Source organism: Pan paniscus, chromosome 13 (assembly GCF_029289425.2).
Source record: "Pan paniscus chromosome 13, NHGRI_mPanPan1-v2.0_pri, whole genome shotgun sequence".
NCBI classification, from domain to species: domain Eukaryota; kingdom Metazoa; phylum Chordata; class Mammalia; order Primates; family Hominidae; genus Pan; species Pan paniscus.
The window spans coordinates 102,511,371-102,529,671 of NC_073262.2; the positions used below are offsets into that span (position 1 = coordinate 102,511,371).

The following is an 18,301-nucleotide window of genomic DNA, read 5'->3' on the forward strand; positions in this document are numbered from 1 at the left end:
AGGAGAATCACTTGAACCTGGGAGGTGGAGGTTGCAGTAAACCGAGATCAAGCCATTGCACTCCAGTCTGGGTGACAGAGTGAGACTCTGTCTCAAAAAAAAAGAAAAAAAAGTTAAAAATTAAAAACCCTTATTCCATTGATACCCTTTTCTGAGGAGGTTGGAATCAACCCAACTGAGAGAATGAACTGTGGAGATTGCCAGTTGTGTAGAATGAACAGTTTGTCAAGGAGAATCAAATATCTCATAGCTAGTTTGAAAGGAAGGCAGATGTAATCTTGAATGATTCACACAAATTCATAAGGTGTTAAAGGCATGAAAATAAATTTTAAAATACTTTAAAAAAAAGGTGAAGGAAAAAACAGCTTCGACGTGGGAGGGCTGCAAGAGAAGCAAGGACATCAGAGCTCAGGGCAACTTCCATTAATGCAAGAAACCTCAGGAAAGAGGTTGAGGTCATACGGTGTTTTGTTGATCGCAGAGTTAGACATGCTGGGTGGCATTTTGGAGATCATGATGAAAGAATTCGGAAGCTAAGGAAAAGGTAAATAGGGCATTATGCACCTTGTACCCGATTTACAATTCACATAGAATCCAACTCCATGAGTTCTGCAACATGAAGACCCTGGAGGTTGTAATTGGAGGAATATGAGAATAGGCATGTTGAGGATGCTTGGCCCAAATGGAGATTAACAGAGGTAGAGATGTGAGACAAGATAGAACTATGTCTTACAGTCTCTAAAAGGAGGGTGGGACTTTAACTTTAAGGTATCAATATTTTTGTTTGTTGATAATGCAGCTTGAGAGCCAGCATTCACGATGGCTTCCCCAAGAAGTACTAAATCCTGAGATTCTTAGTTTCTAAATATTTCTCTAGTTAATCCTCTTTTCCCTCTCCCCTCTGTTACTGCCATAGTTCAGGATCTCATTTTCTTTCCCCTGGGGTTTTGCCGAAACCAGAGTCATTATTTGCTATGCCCACACACACTAAACTCGTTATTTTCCCACAATGTCAATTTAACTGGCATTTTCTACCCATGCCATGCCTTCCTACCCCCACATGCCTTTGTACTTGTTCTCTTCTCCTGCCTTGTCCTTTCTCTCCTTGTTTTCCAGGTAACAACCAGTCTGATTTCTGCCTTCAGGCCCATTTTGAATACCATCCTTTAAACACTTTTTTGACTACTCCCACCACTTTGATTTTACAAACATTACAATTCCTCATCTGTGTCTCTGCTACTTTGCAGAAGTGATTTGTATTTGTTTCCTCAATTATACTATAAATTCCTTGGGCCAAAAATTATTTCTTATATATGTTTCAGTCCAGTCTTTCATACACAGTAAGTTCTCACTAAGAGTTTGTTGAGTAAATAATGTGATGCATCAAATGACACATCCATCTCTGTTTTTCACCAAAGGGTATCTCTAAATATGTTTCCTCTTTACTTTCTCGTTAACATCAAAGGTAGGTGGTCCCTCAATTCTCTCTTAAGTTCAATCATAAACAAAGCCCTTACTCCCAGGTTTTTTAATCCAAGTGACTTTATCAGTTCTTTCATTTTCTTATTTATCTCCACACTCTCTCCTTTTCAATTTGCTTTATATTTTCTGCTGTCAAGTATATCAGGTTTCAGTTATTCATCCACAGGATCACCACCTTGACTCTGCTGCTCCTTATAGATACTTCATTTGTGCCAGAACTTCCCGCCAATGCGAGCTGTAAAAGCATCTGTTTATTCTTCTTGTCCATCAGGTAATTGTGAGATTGCACATACAAAAACATGCACAGAAACAAAAAGTACAAATCTTAAAGAAGAAAGGAAATATTTTCCTAATATTCAGTAATTTTGAAAGATTGCTGTACAAAAGCTAAGCCAAATTTTAGAGATTACTATTTATTTGGGCCCATTTAACATTTAGACAAAGGCCACCTTCCTTCTCAAGCTGCGACTAATAAGCTGTAATGAATCTTTGGTCTTCTAGTCAAACATATAAAATCTAGAGAATGGAGAGTTATTAATTTTTATGATAGACCCTTGAGAACCTGATGAAAGGTATATACAGTCTCACCCCAGGAAAAAACATACTGTCATTTTTTAGTTAGTTCAGAGGTTCACAGATCCTGTGAAGCCTAACCATAGATCCACATGTAAAATCCTCTCATCTAAAAAGTTAGCAGTTATTAGAGATGGTTTAAAGGTTTCCTTTTTGCTAATTTTTATTTTCTAAGTTTCATAAAACAAAAATTATTTGTGTTAAAATATATATATATATTTTAAAAACAAGCCCATACTATATGATATGCATAAAGGATCTTGTAAAATAAATTCATCATGTAGTGAACTTGTCAAAGACTGACAGGTTTTGAATGAGGCATGACTATAATACAAGGCACTTAGTTTTACCATCTGTAAAATGGAGTAATTAATATTAATCAGTCATTATGTCATATAGGTTAATACTTGCAAAATTCTAATAATTGTGATTTTTCTATGCTCTCCCTGGGTAGTCTCTCTGTCATTTAGATTGTAATTTTCTTCCCTAGTCTTGAAGCAGATATAATGCCACAGCTGTTTCTTCAGCTCTTCTGTTTTCTGTGAACAAACACCTGCTTAGACTGTACCTAAGGAGTTATTTGTTTTTTGATAATTAAAGCACTGCTATGGTGATGGCCGACATCTGGATTCACTTTTAAAGACTTTGTTGTGTTTTTCTGGCTCCTGGGAGACTCATGAAGTATAACGCATTAGATGGAAATGTGGTGATGTGCTTCATTTTGTAACAGCAGTTTTACTCTCGCTTTGTTATTTCCCTACTGCAATGAGAGAGAGCTGCCACTCTGCTTGTTGCTGCTAAGAGATTAGGGGAGCTGAGCTGAGCTCTAGAAATTTAATATGCTATATAATGCCTGATTCATTTTGATTCTGGCTTTGACTTGATAAACTCACTTGGGACTGCTGCAAAGAATCAATATTGGCCCGCTGCCACAGTGGCTCATGTCTTAATCCCAGCACTTTGGGGGGCTGAGGTAGGCGGATCACTTGAGGCCAGGAGTTTAAGATCAGCTTGGCCCACATGGTGAAACCCCATCTCTACTAAAAATACAAAAATTAGCTGGGGGTGGTGGTGCATTCCTGTAATCTCAGCTACTCAGGAGCCTGAGGCACGAGGATTGCATGAACCCAAGAGGCGGAGGTTGCAGTGAGCTGAGATTGCACCACTGCACTCCAGCCTGGGTGACAGACAAGAGAGGGTGCATAAAAAAAAACAAACAAACAAAACCCCAGAAACAAAAGAATCAATATCCAGGGATTGAAAATTTGTATACATTTGTATTTGTATAAACTGGTTTTAAGATAATTTCTTTTGGAGGACAAAAAAAGTCTAAGGTCTCCAACTATTTCCAACAGTAATAGAGAAACTTGGCAAAAATATCCCCATATTATGTATAATTTCCTTAAAAGATACATTCTTCAATTTCTGCTCAATAATAGTTCACTAAACTTTTCTAGAGTTTGTTTTCCAGCATTATGCGCCTTTGTTTACAGTGATTATAAATTATATAATTACTCCCTCTACCTTAATATTCTTCTTAGCCTGTTACAGGTAACAATTCTTCAAAGGAAGAAATATGTTTTCAGTCAGGACTCACAGTTGTAAGTAACAGAAGCTAATTCTGGCTGAGTGAGCAGAAAAGAATTTGTTAAAAGGAGATGGGAGGACTCAGAGAATCAATGGGAGGCTAGAGGAACAGCTATGGAATTAGGCTTCCAGGAACAATGCTTAAAACTATCCCATAAAACTGGTCCAATGACAAAGTCACCGCCACAACTTATTAATGCCCTACCAAACACTAAATGTAACTGCTGCCACTCCCACTGCCCAGCAAGGCCACTACTGCACTAGTTGTGGCCTTGCAAGCACTGCCATCCCAAATGTCATATGCCTTTATCAGCAAATTGTTTTCAAAGCAGAATCTTTCCTTTCTCAAGCTGCTAACTTCCAAATCAGTCTTCTGCAGGCGTGCTGGCCCTAGCTTTGAGAGTCTGGAAAAATTTTCAGAGCTTACCTTGGGGAAGCACCACTTATATTAAGATTGGAAATTCCCTAAACATAGCAAATATATTCAAAACATCCTGAGCTACCAGAAAATATGAAAATGTTTACTACAGGAGAAAATCAATTTTAGTTAAGAGTATATGCTAAGTGTCAGATGCTTTAAATCACATTACTTAATGCTCACAAAAATAGATATTTAACTCTATTTTAGTGAAGGGAAAGCTGGGGCTCAGAAAGGATGTTACTAGCCCTGAATTGTCTTGTTGGTAAAATGGAGAACAGAGATTCATGCCAGGCTTTTATCCTTCCAAATTCTTCATTTTATTTTATCTTATTTTTATTTTTATTATTTTTTTATTTTTTTGAGACAGAGTCTCACTCTGTTGCCCAGGCTGGAGTGCAGTGGTGCGGTCTTGGCTCACTGCAAGCTCTGCCTCCTGGGTTCACGCCATTCTCCTGCCTCAGCCTCCTGAGTAGCTGGGACTATAGGCGCCCGCCACCACGCCCAGCTAATTTCTTGTATATTTAGTAGAGACAGGGTTTCACTGTGTTAGCCAGGATAGTCTCCATCTCCTGACCTCGTGATCTGCCCGCCTCATCCTCCCAAAGTGCTGGGATTACAGGCGTGAGCCACCACGCCCGGCCTATTTTATTTTTTTACAACAGAACTCTAATTTCCACTTCCCAGCTTCTAATGCACATATAAGCAGTGGTGTACAAAGTAGTGGGGCCGTGGGGAGAGTAAAACCATCAGCTCTTGGGAGCAGGCAACCCAAGATGCCTTATGTGGGAGAAAATTTAAAAACAATAGTAAAACAGACTAAAAATAGATCTGCTTTTCAATGATAATCATCATGTGATATCAATTCTAAACAATGTCAGCAATAAAATATTCCTTCTTGCTGAGGTGAACTGTTCCCCACTCCTTGGTAACCAGTACATATAGGAAGCCCCCAAGTTAATTTGCAAGATTTTTCCAAAGAGAAGTTTGTTTAGAACTTGTAATAAAAGTGCCATAAACAGTCTTATTTTCCTAGAGTAGACCATAAAGAAGCCATTTAATACATGATGTACTAAGTACCTATCTTTTAACATTGTTTCTAAGAATAAATAAATTCCAATTTTCATTTTGGAAGCACATCTCTCCCAATTTTGGCAGTGTGAGAAGGGGCTGTTTATCTTCTAGTAGCATCAGACCCTCTGGTAATATGACAGAACCTCCTGGGAGAGCTCCTTGGGCAGCAGAGGCTCTCTTGGCAAGATGGCTGTTGCAGATGAGGAGGAAGATGGGTCTTGGTAATTTATACAGTAGAAGAGGAAAGGGCACCTCTTTAAACTGGCAAGAGAAAGTAACTATTTAGGTTAATAGGTTTAGAGAGTTTGAGATCTTGAAACATTACTTTGCACCACCACCAAATTATATGTTGAATTCATTCATAAATAGGGAAACTTGGCTGGGCACGGTGGCTCACGCCTGTAATCCCAGCACTTTGGGAGGATCGAAATTATTAAAAGACTACTGACTAGATCAATGAAACAGAATAGAAAGCCCAGAAATAGACCCACTCAAATATAGTCAACTAATCTTTGACAAAGGAGCAAGGGCAATACAATGGAGCAAAGATAGTTCAACAAATGGTGCTGAAACAACTGTCCATCCACATGCAAAATAAAAAATAAATGTAGACACAAATTTTACATCTTTCATAAAAACTAACTCAAAATGTATCACAGATCTAAATGTAAAATGAAAAGCTATAAAAGTTCCAGTAGAAAACAGGGAAAAATCTAGGTGACCTTGGGTTTGGTGATGTCTTTTTGGATACAATACTTAAAGCACAATCCATAAGAGAAAACACTGATAGTTGGACTTCCTTATAATGAAAACTTCTGCTTTGTGAAATTCACTGTTAAGAGAATAAAAAAGGCTGAGCATGGTGGCTCACGCCTGTACCAGCACTTTGGGGGGCTGAGGTGGGAGGATTGCCTGGGCCCAGTTCAAGACCAGCCTGGGCAACAAAGTGAGACCTAGTCATAGAGACAGAGAGAGATAGAGATAGAGAGAGAGAAGACAAGTTACAGATTAGAAAAAAAAATTGCAAAACATATGTCTGACAAAGGCCTGATATCCAAAATGATTAAAGAACTCTTAAAAGCTAAGCAGTGAGAAAACAAACAGCCCAATTAACAAATAAACCAAAGATCTAAGCAGACACCTCACCAAAGAAAATATTCACATGGAAATAAGCATATAAAAAGACACTCAACATTATACATCATCAGGGAATTACAAAATGAAACGATGAGTTATTATCACACACCTATTAGAATGGCCCAAATCCAAAACATTCACAACACCAAATGTTGGTAAGGATGTAGAGCAACAGAGTCTTTCATTTAGTGATGGTGAGAATGCAAAATGGTATAGCCATTTTGGAAGATAGTTTGAGTTTTTTAGAAAACTAAACATACTTTTACCATTCAATCCAGCAGTTGCACTTTTTGGTATTTACCCAGACAACCTAAAAACTTATGTTCAAACAAAAGCCTGCACACAAATGCTTATAACAGCTTTATTCATAATTGCTGAAAACTTGGAGGCAACCAAGATATCCTCCAATAAGTGAAAGAATACATTAGCTCTGATTCATAAATTCAATGGAATATTATTCAGCAATAAAAAAATGAGCTGTCATGACAAAAAGGTATGAAGGAAACTTAAATGCATATTGCTAAGTGAAAGAAGCCAATCTGAAAAGGCTGGTTACTACCTAATTCTATCTGCGTGACATCCTGGAGAAAGTAAACTATGGAGACAGTGAAAAGATCAGAGGTCTCCAGGGGAGCAATGACTAGGTGGAACACAGGGGATATTTAGTGTAGTGAAACTATTCAGTATGATACTGTAATGGTGGATTCATGGCAGTACACATTTGTCAAAATCCATAGAATGTAAATATTAGATGGTGCAAAAGTAATTGCGGTCTTTGCCATTTTTTAATGGCACCAACCTAATACAAACAGTGAGCCCTAATGTAAATCCCCCTGCCTCAACCTCCCAAAATGCTGGGATTACAGGAGTGAGCCACTGCTTCCAGCTTTCCTAGTTCCTTTTTATAGATGGAGTTTCACTCTGTCACCCAGGCTAGAGTGCAGTGGCACGATCTCAGCTCACTGCTACCTCCACCCCCCAGGCCCACCTCAGCCTCCCGAGTAGCTGGGACCACAGACGTATGCCACCATGCCCAACTAATTTTTTAATTTTTTTGGTAGAGACATGATTTCACAATGTTGCCTAGGGTGGTCTTGAACTCCTGAGCTCAAGCAATCTGCCCGCCTCAGCATCCCAAAGTGCTGGGATTACAGGAGCCACTGCGCCTGGCTTACAAGCTCTTTTTGAGGATTTTCTTTTTCTTTCTGTTTTTGGTCTATGCCTAGTGGCATTTCTGAGTTGCTGGCTTCTTCAGCTCCAATTCTGCAATATATGACGCAAAAAGAATACCCAAGGTATCACTACCGTTTTGTTCCTTGAGTCCTGAGGTCCCTAGGTGGTCTGCTTTCTCCTCTCTATCTTTCAGAGTCTTCTTCAGTTTGTTTTATAAATAATGTCCAGGGTCTTTAGTTGTACTTATCAGGAGGAATACAGAAATTCCTATTTATTCCATCTTCTCACAAGCATTTTATGAACTTCCCTATTTCACTAAGGAGTTCTTCAGTAAGAATGCTGATGGTATCAGCTCCTAGTTGTGTATGAAAAGATACAGAAAGAAAGAGACAAGAGTTAAAAATGGCCAGTAGTCAAACCAAATATAAAGGGAGTATTAAGGGCCCAGGACTTCTTATGTTGGAAAATAAAACTTTCTATCTCCAGTCTCTCCAATTAAAATATAGCCTGGTAGCCACAGATAAGATCAAGGGTATAAATACAAGATCCTTCATACAGGTCTTTGAAAGAACTAAAGTATAACTATTAGACCTTATCAGCAGGGCAGAGGGGTTTTGGAATTTTAGGGTCATGGTCTCACAGAAACCTTTTCCCAAAGTAAAAATCTCTATATACAGAAGTATGCTTTATTATTATTATTTGTTTAAGAGATGGGATCTCACTATGTTGCCCAAGCTGGAATGCAGCGGCTATTCACAGGTGCAATCCTGTTACTGATCAGCACCGGAGTTGTGACCTGCTGTTTCTGACCTGGATTGGTTTACCCCTCCTTAGGCAACCTGGTGGTCCTCTGCTCCTTGGAGGTTACCATATTGATGCTGAAGTTAGTGCAGACACAAAATTGACATAGCACATTACAGTCCAGAACTCTTGAACTCAAGTGATCCTCCTGCCTCAGCATCCAGAGCAGCTGGGACTATAGGCACACACCACCATGTCTGGTGAGAGGCATGTCTTAAAAACAATTATGGAGGCTGGGCACAGTGGCTCATGCCTGTAATCCCAGCACATTGGGAGGCTAAGGTGGGAGGGTCACTTGAGCCCAGGAGTTTGAGACCAGCCCGGGCAACAGAGGGAGACTCTGTCTCTACAAAAAAATTTAAAAAATTTAGCTGAGCGTGGTGCATGCCTGTGGTCCTAGCTATTTGGGAGGTTGAGGTGGGAGGATTGCTTGAGCCTCACAGGTCAAAGCTGCAGTAAGCCATGATTGTGCCACTGCACTCCAGCCTTGGCAAAAAAGTGAGACCCTGTCTCAAAAAAAAACCCCAAAACCAAAAAAACAATTATGATTGTGAGCTTTGGAGCATGACATAGACTATAATCAAATACATAGCACACACAATTTTTAAGTAAATTTTATAGGTAAAAAAGCTATTAGCATGCCCTTAAAAGGACTGAGAGTATTCGAATATGCAAAAAGACCTCTGGATCCCTAATTTGCCATTGGCAGAAAGCAGGTTAAGAAAGTTAGTCAGCTGCCAACATGAGCTACTTAAGATGTATCCAAAGGACGATGGAGAAGAAAAGGTGTCTCATAATATATTGCTCAGAATCTAGAGCCAAAACTCACAGGACACAATGGAATACAGAGCCACTCCCAGAGACCTAAGCTGGGCCCCAATCAAGGAATATTCCCTTTCCCAGGAATAGAGGGATCTGATAACATGTGTCTAGAGGAATTTCAAAACTGCTCGGAACCAAGGACTGAAGTGTGCTAACTTTTCTCTTTCTGAATGGAAGTATTTATGTGATTTTCCACTCCTTATTTCACCACTAAATATTGAGTGTATGAGGGACAGGTAACCTTTTTCACTTTATAGATTTGCATATCAGGAGGTGCTGCCACATTGGTACCTGATACAGAACATGAAATTCTGAAGTATGAAACCATGACTGGACGAGAATTAGGGTGTCTTGCGGTAGAAGTGAATGTATTTGTATGTGAGTGTATGGGAAAAGACATTTATTTTCTCATCAATCACCAGATTCATGGCTGAGGCCCCTATAACAAAAGAAAGATCAATAGGAGAAAAACATACAAATTTCTTTAATATAAGTCTAACATGACACAGGAGCTTTCAGAAATGTAGACTCAAATAAACAGGGAAGTTTGTATAATTTTATGCTATGTTTGATGAAGAAGTGGATAGCTGAGAAGTATGGAGAAAGGTGATGTGACCTAACAGTAATAAACTGGGGGGAACTTAGCAAGGCTTGTTTGTTCAGATCCTTCTCTGTGACCCTGTGCCTTCAGAGATAAGGATGTTCCTTTCCTCCGAAAATAGGAAAGGAACCTCTGACAAGAGAGTCATATGATCTTCTTCAGGGGAAGGTCAGGAAATTAAGTTTTATGGTTGCTCCAGGAAAGAAAAATGAGGGGGAAGATGAGAGTGACCTTCCTGCTTCTGCTGTTTTCTCAAATGCCATGATATCATATTTTGGAGTAGGAAGAGGGATCATAAGGAGGGATGTGAATAATTGTGGCCAGAGAGTGGACTGTGGTAGATTCTAAAAATGGCTACAATTCTTCAACCCTTTCTATATCCATGTCCTATGCAATGTGACTTTGCAGTTTCTCCCATTAAGAGGCGGAATCTATTTCTTCACTCCGTGAATTGAGCTGGCCTTATTTCTTGCTCTGGTTAATAGAATGCAGCAGCTGGATAACATGCAAGTTCTAAGTCTTGGCTTCACTGTTGCTCATTCTCCTAGGCACCGCCATCATGAAAATAAGCCCAGACTACTCTTCTGGATAATAAGTGATACGTAGTCTAGTTACCTTTGTTGCCTTAGCTAATAGCTAGCCAGTCACCAGACATGCAAGTGAAGCTATAATAAATAAGCCAGCCCCTAGCCATTCTGTCAGCTGAATAAAGGGATTAGCCAAGATCAGTTGATACTGGGCCAGATCAGCAGAACTGCCCAGCTGACTAATAGGTTCATGAGCAATGATAAATACTATTGTTTTATGCCACTGAATTTGAGATTGGTTTGTTAAATATACAGCATTATTGTGACAATAGATAACAGACATATATGGAGTACTGAAGTAGCGGTCCAACTGGCTTCCCTTGACTGCATTTCTGCCTCCTTCAGTTTCTTCTCCATACTGCTGTAACAGTGATCTTTCTAAAGTGCAGATCTGATAATGAGTTTCCCTATTTAAAATTATTCAGTGGCTCCCCAGGTTTTTCAAGATAAAGGTTATGTTTAGTCTCATACAATCATTTTTTTAACCTTTAAGCTCTGTTGGACTTGACAATAATCTAGTCTTAGCCAAGTCTACCTTCTTTCTTTCTTTTTTTTTTTTTTTGACAGTCTCTCTCTTGTCGCCCAGACTGGAGTGCAATGGCGTGATCTCAGCTCACTGCAACCTCTGCCTCCTGGGTTCAAGCGATTCTCCTGCCTCAGCCTCCCAAGTAGCTGGGATTACAGGAGCGCACCACCACACCCGGCTAATTTTTTTGTGTGTAGTTTTAGTAGAGACATGGGGTTTCACAATGTCGGTCAGGCTGGTCTCGAACTCCTGACCTCGTGATCCTCCTGACCTCGTGATCCACCCACCTCGGCCTCCCAAAGTGCTGGGATTACAGGCGTGAGCCACTGTGAATGGCCGTACCTTATTTCTTTTTATTCACCTTGTGCTTAAATTCAAAGTTCTCTGAATTCTGATGGGTCTAGAGTGAGCTTGGGTATGGTTGTTTTAAAATATGTCTACAAGAGTTTGGTACTCTTCCCCTCAAAAGGTAGAGCCTCTTCAAAAGGTAGAGGCTAATTCTTCTCCCCTTGAGTGGACTTAATGACCAGGTTTTAATTAGTTCCTCTTCTCCCCATCCCTATGTAATCACTAATCTAACTTCTGAATTTATAGATACGCAATTTTTAGAGCACTTATATAAATGGACTCATAAAATATGTAGTCTTTTGCGACTAGCTTCCTTCACTTAGCATGTTTTCATAGTTCATCCATGTTGTAGCTTGGATCAGTATTTAATTACTTAAAAAAAATAGAGGCAGTGTCTCACTATGTTGCCCAGGCTGGTCTTGAACTCCTGGGCTCAAGCAATCCTCCTGCCTCAGCCTCCCAAAGTGTTGGTATTATAGGCATGAGCCACTGTGCCCGGACTAATTCCTTTCTGTTATTATTGATTAATATTTTATTATTCAATAATATCAATATATTGTATGAATATATGACATTTTTTATTCATTTATCAGTTAATACACATTTGTGTTGTTTTTACTTTTTGGCTATTATAAATAGTACTGTTATAAACATTTATGAACAAGTTGCTGTGTGGTTGTATGTTTTCATTTCTGTTGAATATATACCAAAGAGTAGAATTGCTGGGTCACATGATAAATCTACATTTAACATTTTGAAAACTATCAAACTGCTTTCTAAAGCCACTACACCATTCTTATGAGCAATGCATGAATACCCAACTTTTGTTGACATTTTTTATTATCTGTCTTTTTACTATGACCATCCTGGTAGCTATAACGTGGTATCTCTTATGGTTTTCATTTGCATTTCCCTAGTGGCTAATAGTGTTGAGTATCTTCTCATGTGCTTATTGTTTATTTGTATATCTTCTGTGAAATGTCTATTCAGATCCTTTACCCATTTAAAAAATTGGGTTGTCTTTTTATTACTGAGTAGTAAGAGTGGTTTTTATACTTTGGATATAAATCCTTCAACCAATGGTATAGTTTGGATGTTTGTCCCCTCCAAATCTCATGTTGAGATGTGTTCCCCGATGCTGGAGGGGGGACCTAATGGAAGGTGTTTGGGTCATGGGGGCAAATCTCTAGCCAATAGCTTGGTGCCCTCCCTATGGTAATCAGTGGTTGTAGGCTCACATGAGATCTTGTTGTTAAAAAGAGCCTAGCACCTCTTCCCTTCTCTCTTGCTACCTCTCTTGCCACCTCTCTTGCCATGTGACATGCCAGCTCCTTTTCTCTTCTGCCATGGGTAAAATCTTCCTGAGGCCTCACCAAAAGCAGATGATGGTGCCATGCTTCTTTTATAGCCTGCAGAACTGTGAGCCAAATAAACCTCCTCCTTTGTTTATAAATTACTCAATCTCTGGTACTCCTTTACAGCAATATAAAATGGACTAACACAACCAATATGTTATTTCCAAACATTTTCTCTCATTCTGTGGGCTGTCTTTTCATTTTCTATTGGTGTTCTTTGAAGCACTAAACTTTTTCTAATTAGATAAAAGTGCGATTTGCCTCTTTTTTTTTTTTTTTAATCTTGTGCTTTTGGTGCGATATATGAGAAGGCTTTGGCTAAGCTAAAGTCATGAAGGTTTACTTCTATTTTTTTCTTCTAAAAATTTTATAGTTTTAGCTCATATATTTAGTTCTACACCCCCTTTTGAGTTTTGAATGCTTAAAGAAGGGATCCAACTCCTTTTTTTGCATGTGTCTATCCATTTGACCCTGTACCACTTGTTAAAAGGCTTTTTTTCCCCATTGAATTATCTTGGCACTTTTGTTGAAAAACATTTGACCGTAAATTTAGGGTCTATTTCTAGACTCTCGATCCTATTTTACTGTTTTACATGCCTATCCTCATACCAATATGCACTGTCTTGATTATTGTAGCTCTGTAGTAAGTACTGAAATGGGGAAATGTGAGCCCTCCAACTTTGATCATTTTTTTCAAGATTGTTTTGGCTATTCTGGGTCCCTTGCATTTCCATACACATCTTAGGATCAGCTTAAACATTTTTGCAAAAGAGGCAGCTGGAATTGTGATACAAATGGCATTGAATCTGTAGATCAATTTGAAAAGAATTGTCATCTTAACAATAAGTCTTCTGATCCATGAATATGGGAGATCTTTCCATTTCCTCCCATTTAATATGGGAGGTCTTTTCAAATTTCTTTGAATAATGTTTTGTAGCTTTCACTATATAATTTTGCATTTCTTTAAATTTATTCCTAAGTACCTTTTGATGCTAATGTAAATGGAATTGTTGTATTTTTATTGCTAGCATATACAAACATGACTGTTGTATTGATTTTGCATCCTGCTGAACCTGTGTATTATTTATAATAATTTTTTAGTGGATTCCTTAGGATTTTCTATATTCAAGATCATGTCATCTGCATGGCTTTACTTCTTCCTTCCCAATCTACACAGCTTTTATTTCTTTTTCTTGCCTAATTGCCTTGGGTAGAACTTCCAGGATGATATTGATTAGAAGTAGCAAGAGTAAACATCTTTATTTTTTTCCTATTCTTAGGGGGAAAACACTCAGTCATTTATCGTTAAGTATGTTAGTTGGGTTTTTCATAATGCCCTTTATTAGGCTGAGGAAGTTCCCTTCAACTCTTAGTTTGTTGAGTGTTTTTAATCATGAGTGTTAGATTTTGTCAAATGCTTTTTCTGTGCCCATTAAGATGATTATGTCATTTTTGTTTTTTATTATATTGATATGGTATATAATGTTAATAGATTTTCAGAGATTAAAAACCAACTTTGCATTCCTGGGATAATCCCACATTTTTATGGTGTATAATTCTTTTCATATGTTGCTGGATTTGGCTTGTGTATTAGTCCATTCTTGCACTGCTATAAATAAATACACAAGACTGGGTAATTTATAAAGGAAAGAGGTTTAATTGACTCATAGTTCTGCATGGCTGCAGAGGGCTCAGGAAACTTATAATCATGGCAGAAGGGGAAGCAGCCACCTGCTTCACAAGGCAGCAGAAGTGAGAGAAGTGTGTGAAGGAAGAACTGTCAAACACTTATAAAACCATCAGATCTCGTGAGAACTCACTCACTATCACAAGAACACCATGGGGGAAACCGCCCCTGTGATCCAATCACCTCCTTCCCTTGACATGTGGGGATTACAATTTGAGATGAGATTTAGGTGAGGACACAGAGCCAAACCATATCAGCTTGTTAATATTTTGTTAAGGATTTGCTGTATTTTGAATTGATTCAATTTTTTCTACCCTTTAACATTGAGTAAAGTACAATATATGCAAGTATTTTTAGCTAATTATTGCATTTGAGGATTCATTGAGTGGTAAAGATAATCTATAAGGTCTTGACATGTAGTGATTTGCATTTTGAGGAAGTAGGTGTCTAATAAATTATATACCACAGGAACAGGGTACATGGTGTTGCTTAGCTGGTGAAACTAGCCAAAGAATAAGCTTTCAAATCCCCAAATGGCTCTATTCTCTAATTTTTATTTTATCAAGCACTTTGGGGGCCAAATTACATGCTAGAGTGACATACCTCATATGAAGCCTGTTCCTCTCAAGGCCCAGTTTTGGCAAACAAGCTTATTAAAACACAAAAAAATACGTATTCAAAACCAAGAATAATTTTTTAAAACTAAAACTTTTCAATCTCTTAAAGAACATCAAATGGGATCCAATTAAAATCTCACAGAACTTCTCAAAATCATTTCCCCACTCCTCTCCCTCTCAACTGCTCACAGAAAGCCACATTTAAGGGCTTTTGCTGCTTGCCCACCCCACCCCCCGCTTTTTTTTTTTTTTTTTAAAGACAGACTCTTAGGAAACGGTGTTGCCCAGGATAGAGTGCAGTGGCGCAATTTCGGCTCACTGCAACCTCCGCCTCCCGGGTTCAAGTGATTCTCCTGCCTCAGCCTCCCGAGTAGCTGGGATTACAGGTGCCCACCACCATGTCTGGCTAATTTTTGTATTTTTAGTAGAGACAGGGTTTCACCATGTTGGCCAGGCTGGTCTCGAACTCCTGACCTCAAGTGATCCACCTGCCTCGGCCTCCCAAAGTGCTGAGATTACAGGTGTGAGCCACTGTGCCCGGTCTTTTTTGTCTTGTCTATTTTTTCCCCCATCTCCTGCCTTCCTGTATCCACCCATTTCACCTTTCAGTAGAGAAGCTGCACATTTGTGGCCCCTAGGCCAAATACGGCCTATGTGTGCATTTAATTTAATATGGTGTTTTACAAGCAAATTTAATTAGTTGTCAACATTTACAAGTTGGCAAATGAAACATAAAAATCTGTATCTGATTTGTGTCGAGAAATCTCTTAACAAGTTTGAAGGTTTGGCAAAATGTTGCCTTCATTTTACAACTGGCTAGCAGTGAATAGTGACTGCCTTCTTCAAATACGACATCTCTCTAGTTTGCCAGTGTTTACATTCCCTATTGTTTATTTGTGGCCAATTTTACTATTTATAATATAGACCTGGCCCCTGTAGATATTGGAGTTTGTGCCTTTTAATGCTGTCCTTTCCATTGTAAATTAGCCTTTCTCAGATTCCTTCCAATTTTGCAACTTTTCTATTATATTGAATAGCATTAAAAAGGTCTGAGAGCTCAGCAGGATCCCTTGAGAACTCTCAAGAGTCCAGAGGTGAGCTATAGCCTTTTGGACACTATAAGCATTAATATAATCCCTGTGCAGAACCTATCAGTTAGAGAAGAGAAAACTCACACAACTGATTAGAGTAACTTTGTATATGTAAGACCTCTTTCCGGGATGGAAAACCAGCTCTGAGAAAAGGGAGAATGCTTGGCCATCTGTGCCAGTGTTGTTAGAAAAGTAGTGATTTACAAAATCGGTCTCCTAGAAGACAGAGGGGATGGAGACAGAAAACAGGTATTACAGTAATATCAAGGGGACCTGTGAGAAGGAATTGCAATGGCAATGACTTGCCATAAATGACATACATACCTCAGCTAATCAATTGAGAGCTGTTACTTTCTCTGGAGGTGTCTCCTACAGGGCTGTACAAATCCCTTGACTGTAAGGAAACATTTGTGCTTACTTTAGTCTGTTTCTTTACTCTACTCTTTAAATTCTTACTTGTATTTCTCAAAGACCTTAATTATCTTAGCGATACTGAGACAACTTTGTGGCATTTAATATTTGCTACAATTTTCCTTCTAAAACACATTCTCCACTCTCTTCAATAAGAATAGATTTCATTAAGGCAGGGCATGGTGGCTCCTGCCTGTAATCCCAGCACTTTGGGAGGCTGAGGCGGGTAGATCACCTGAAGTAAGGAGTTCGCAACCAGCATGGTCAACATGGAGAAACCCTGTCTCTATTAAAAAAATACAAAAATTAGCCGGGCGTGGTGGCACACGCCTGTGATCTCAGCTACTAGGGAGGCTGAGGCAAGTGAATCGCTTGAATCTGGGGGGCAGAGATTGCAGTGAGCTGAGATTGTGCCACTGCACTCCAGCCTGGGTGACAAAGCAAGATCTTGTCTTAAAAAAATAAACTTAAAAATAAAAATAGATTTCATTATAAGGTCAAGCTAAAAACAAGACCACAAATCAAAAGCTGCATTTGCAATTCATGTACATGTTTGGACTTTTAGATAACATTTCAGCAATCCTCTATCTAACAATGCAAAGTAACATGTTTGCAATTGGCAAAACAGAGTGACGTCAGGTTGCCTAAATGTCATTATATACTAATTATTGTATAACTAACCTCTACTTGTTTTTAACCAGTTATTTTAGAAAGCGGCAGATTTCCTTAGTAATTAATTGAATAATTTTTGATTGATAACAATATTTTGATGTCAGATGGAATGCAACAATTTAGACCAGAGTAGGTTAGCATACTAAGTCACCAAGTCTATACATATATATAAATCATATTTTATCATTTGCTCATTTATGTTCCTACTCCAAGCCATTTGTTATTATTTGCATATGTAGACCAAAGAAAACAGTATGTGTGCTTAAATACACATATATAAACTCCGAACAATTATATATAAAGTGCTTAGATTTCTGGCCTATAGTAAACCCTCAACAAATGTTGGCTGTAGTTTTTTGTAATTTTCATTAATTATTCTCTTTACAGTGCTTTGTCTCACAAGTACTTGGATCTCATCCTCGCTCGCACACATTTCCCTGTTTTGTTTGTTTTTGGTTTATTTTTTGAGACAGGGTCTGCTTCTGTTGCCCAGGCTGGAGTGCAGTGGTGGGATCACAACTCATTGCAGCATACAACTCCTGGGCTCAAGCGATCCAATCTCCCACCTCAGCCCTCCCAGTAGCTTGGACTATAGGCATGCACCACCACGCCCGGCTAATTAAAAAAAAAAAATTTAGTAGAGACAAGGCCTCCCTATGTTGCCCAGGCTGGTTTCAAACTGCTGGACTCAAGTGATCCTCCGCCTCGGCCTCCCACAGTGCTGGGAGTACAGGCCTGAGCATATATTTCGCCAAATCTTATTCCTACTCAACTGGCCACAGATAGTTGCTGGACACACATGACTTTCCTACACTGTTCAGTTTTTGAAAACCTCCAAATAGCAAAACACCAAGTAATGCGTAATGCCTCGCCCCGTTTTTTTCCTGTCCTAGATCATGTACCCTGTTCCCAAACAGAGATGAATTAGCTTCATATCTAACCACAAATTCTCCATGAGCACAGAGATCTTCGTATATCTATAATAATTGTACTCAGGAAACTCAAGGTATGAGGAGAGAGATTCCCTTCCTTCGGGGCTTGTAGGAGACTTCCCACGGAATCGTCTTTGGGAATGTCTCCCTTTTAAGCCCTGAAAGACCAGATAAACCTCAGGTGAACCTACAGAAACAGGGAGCTTCGTATACTCAAAAGTCTATACATTACGTATTATTGAACGGCGACCTGCGGCCGCCCCTGTTGCTGCGCATGCTCCATAACTGCCGCTTGCTATAGCTGGGAGTACTGTGTTATCTCTTTGCTCTTCGCCGGCTCTTCCCCAGACTTCTGTTCGAACTTCCCGGCCGCTGCAGAACCCACCAATCACAAACGCCCTTCCTCA

At 39.1% G+C, this 18,301-nt stretch overlaps 1 long non-coding RNA gene across 1 annotated transcript; it reads right to left on the reverse strand.

Moving 5' to 3' along the window:
• Positions 1-12,767: 12,767 nt before the first annotated feature.
• LOC103786462 (uncharacterized) lies at positions 12,768-18,265 on the reverse strand. Its single transcript, XR_612192.3, has 2 exons — positions 18,127-18,265; positions 12,768-16,273 (listed from the first exon to the last, which is right to left on the reverse strand). It is a non-coding gene; the product is annotated as an uncharacterized LOC103786462 (long non-coding RNA).
• Positions 18,266-18,301: the final 36 nt, after the last annotated feature.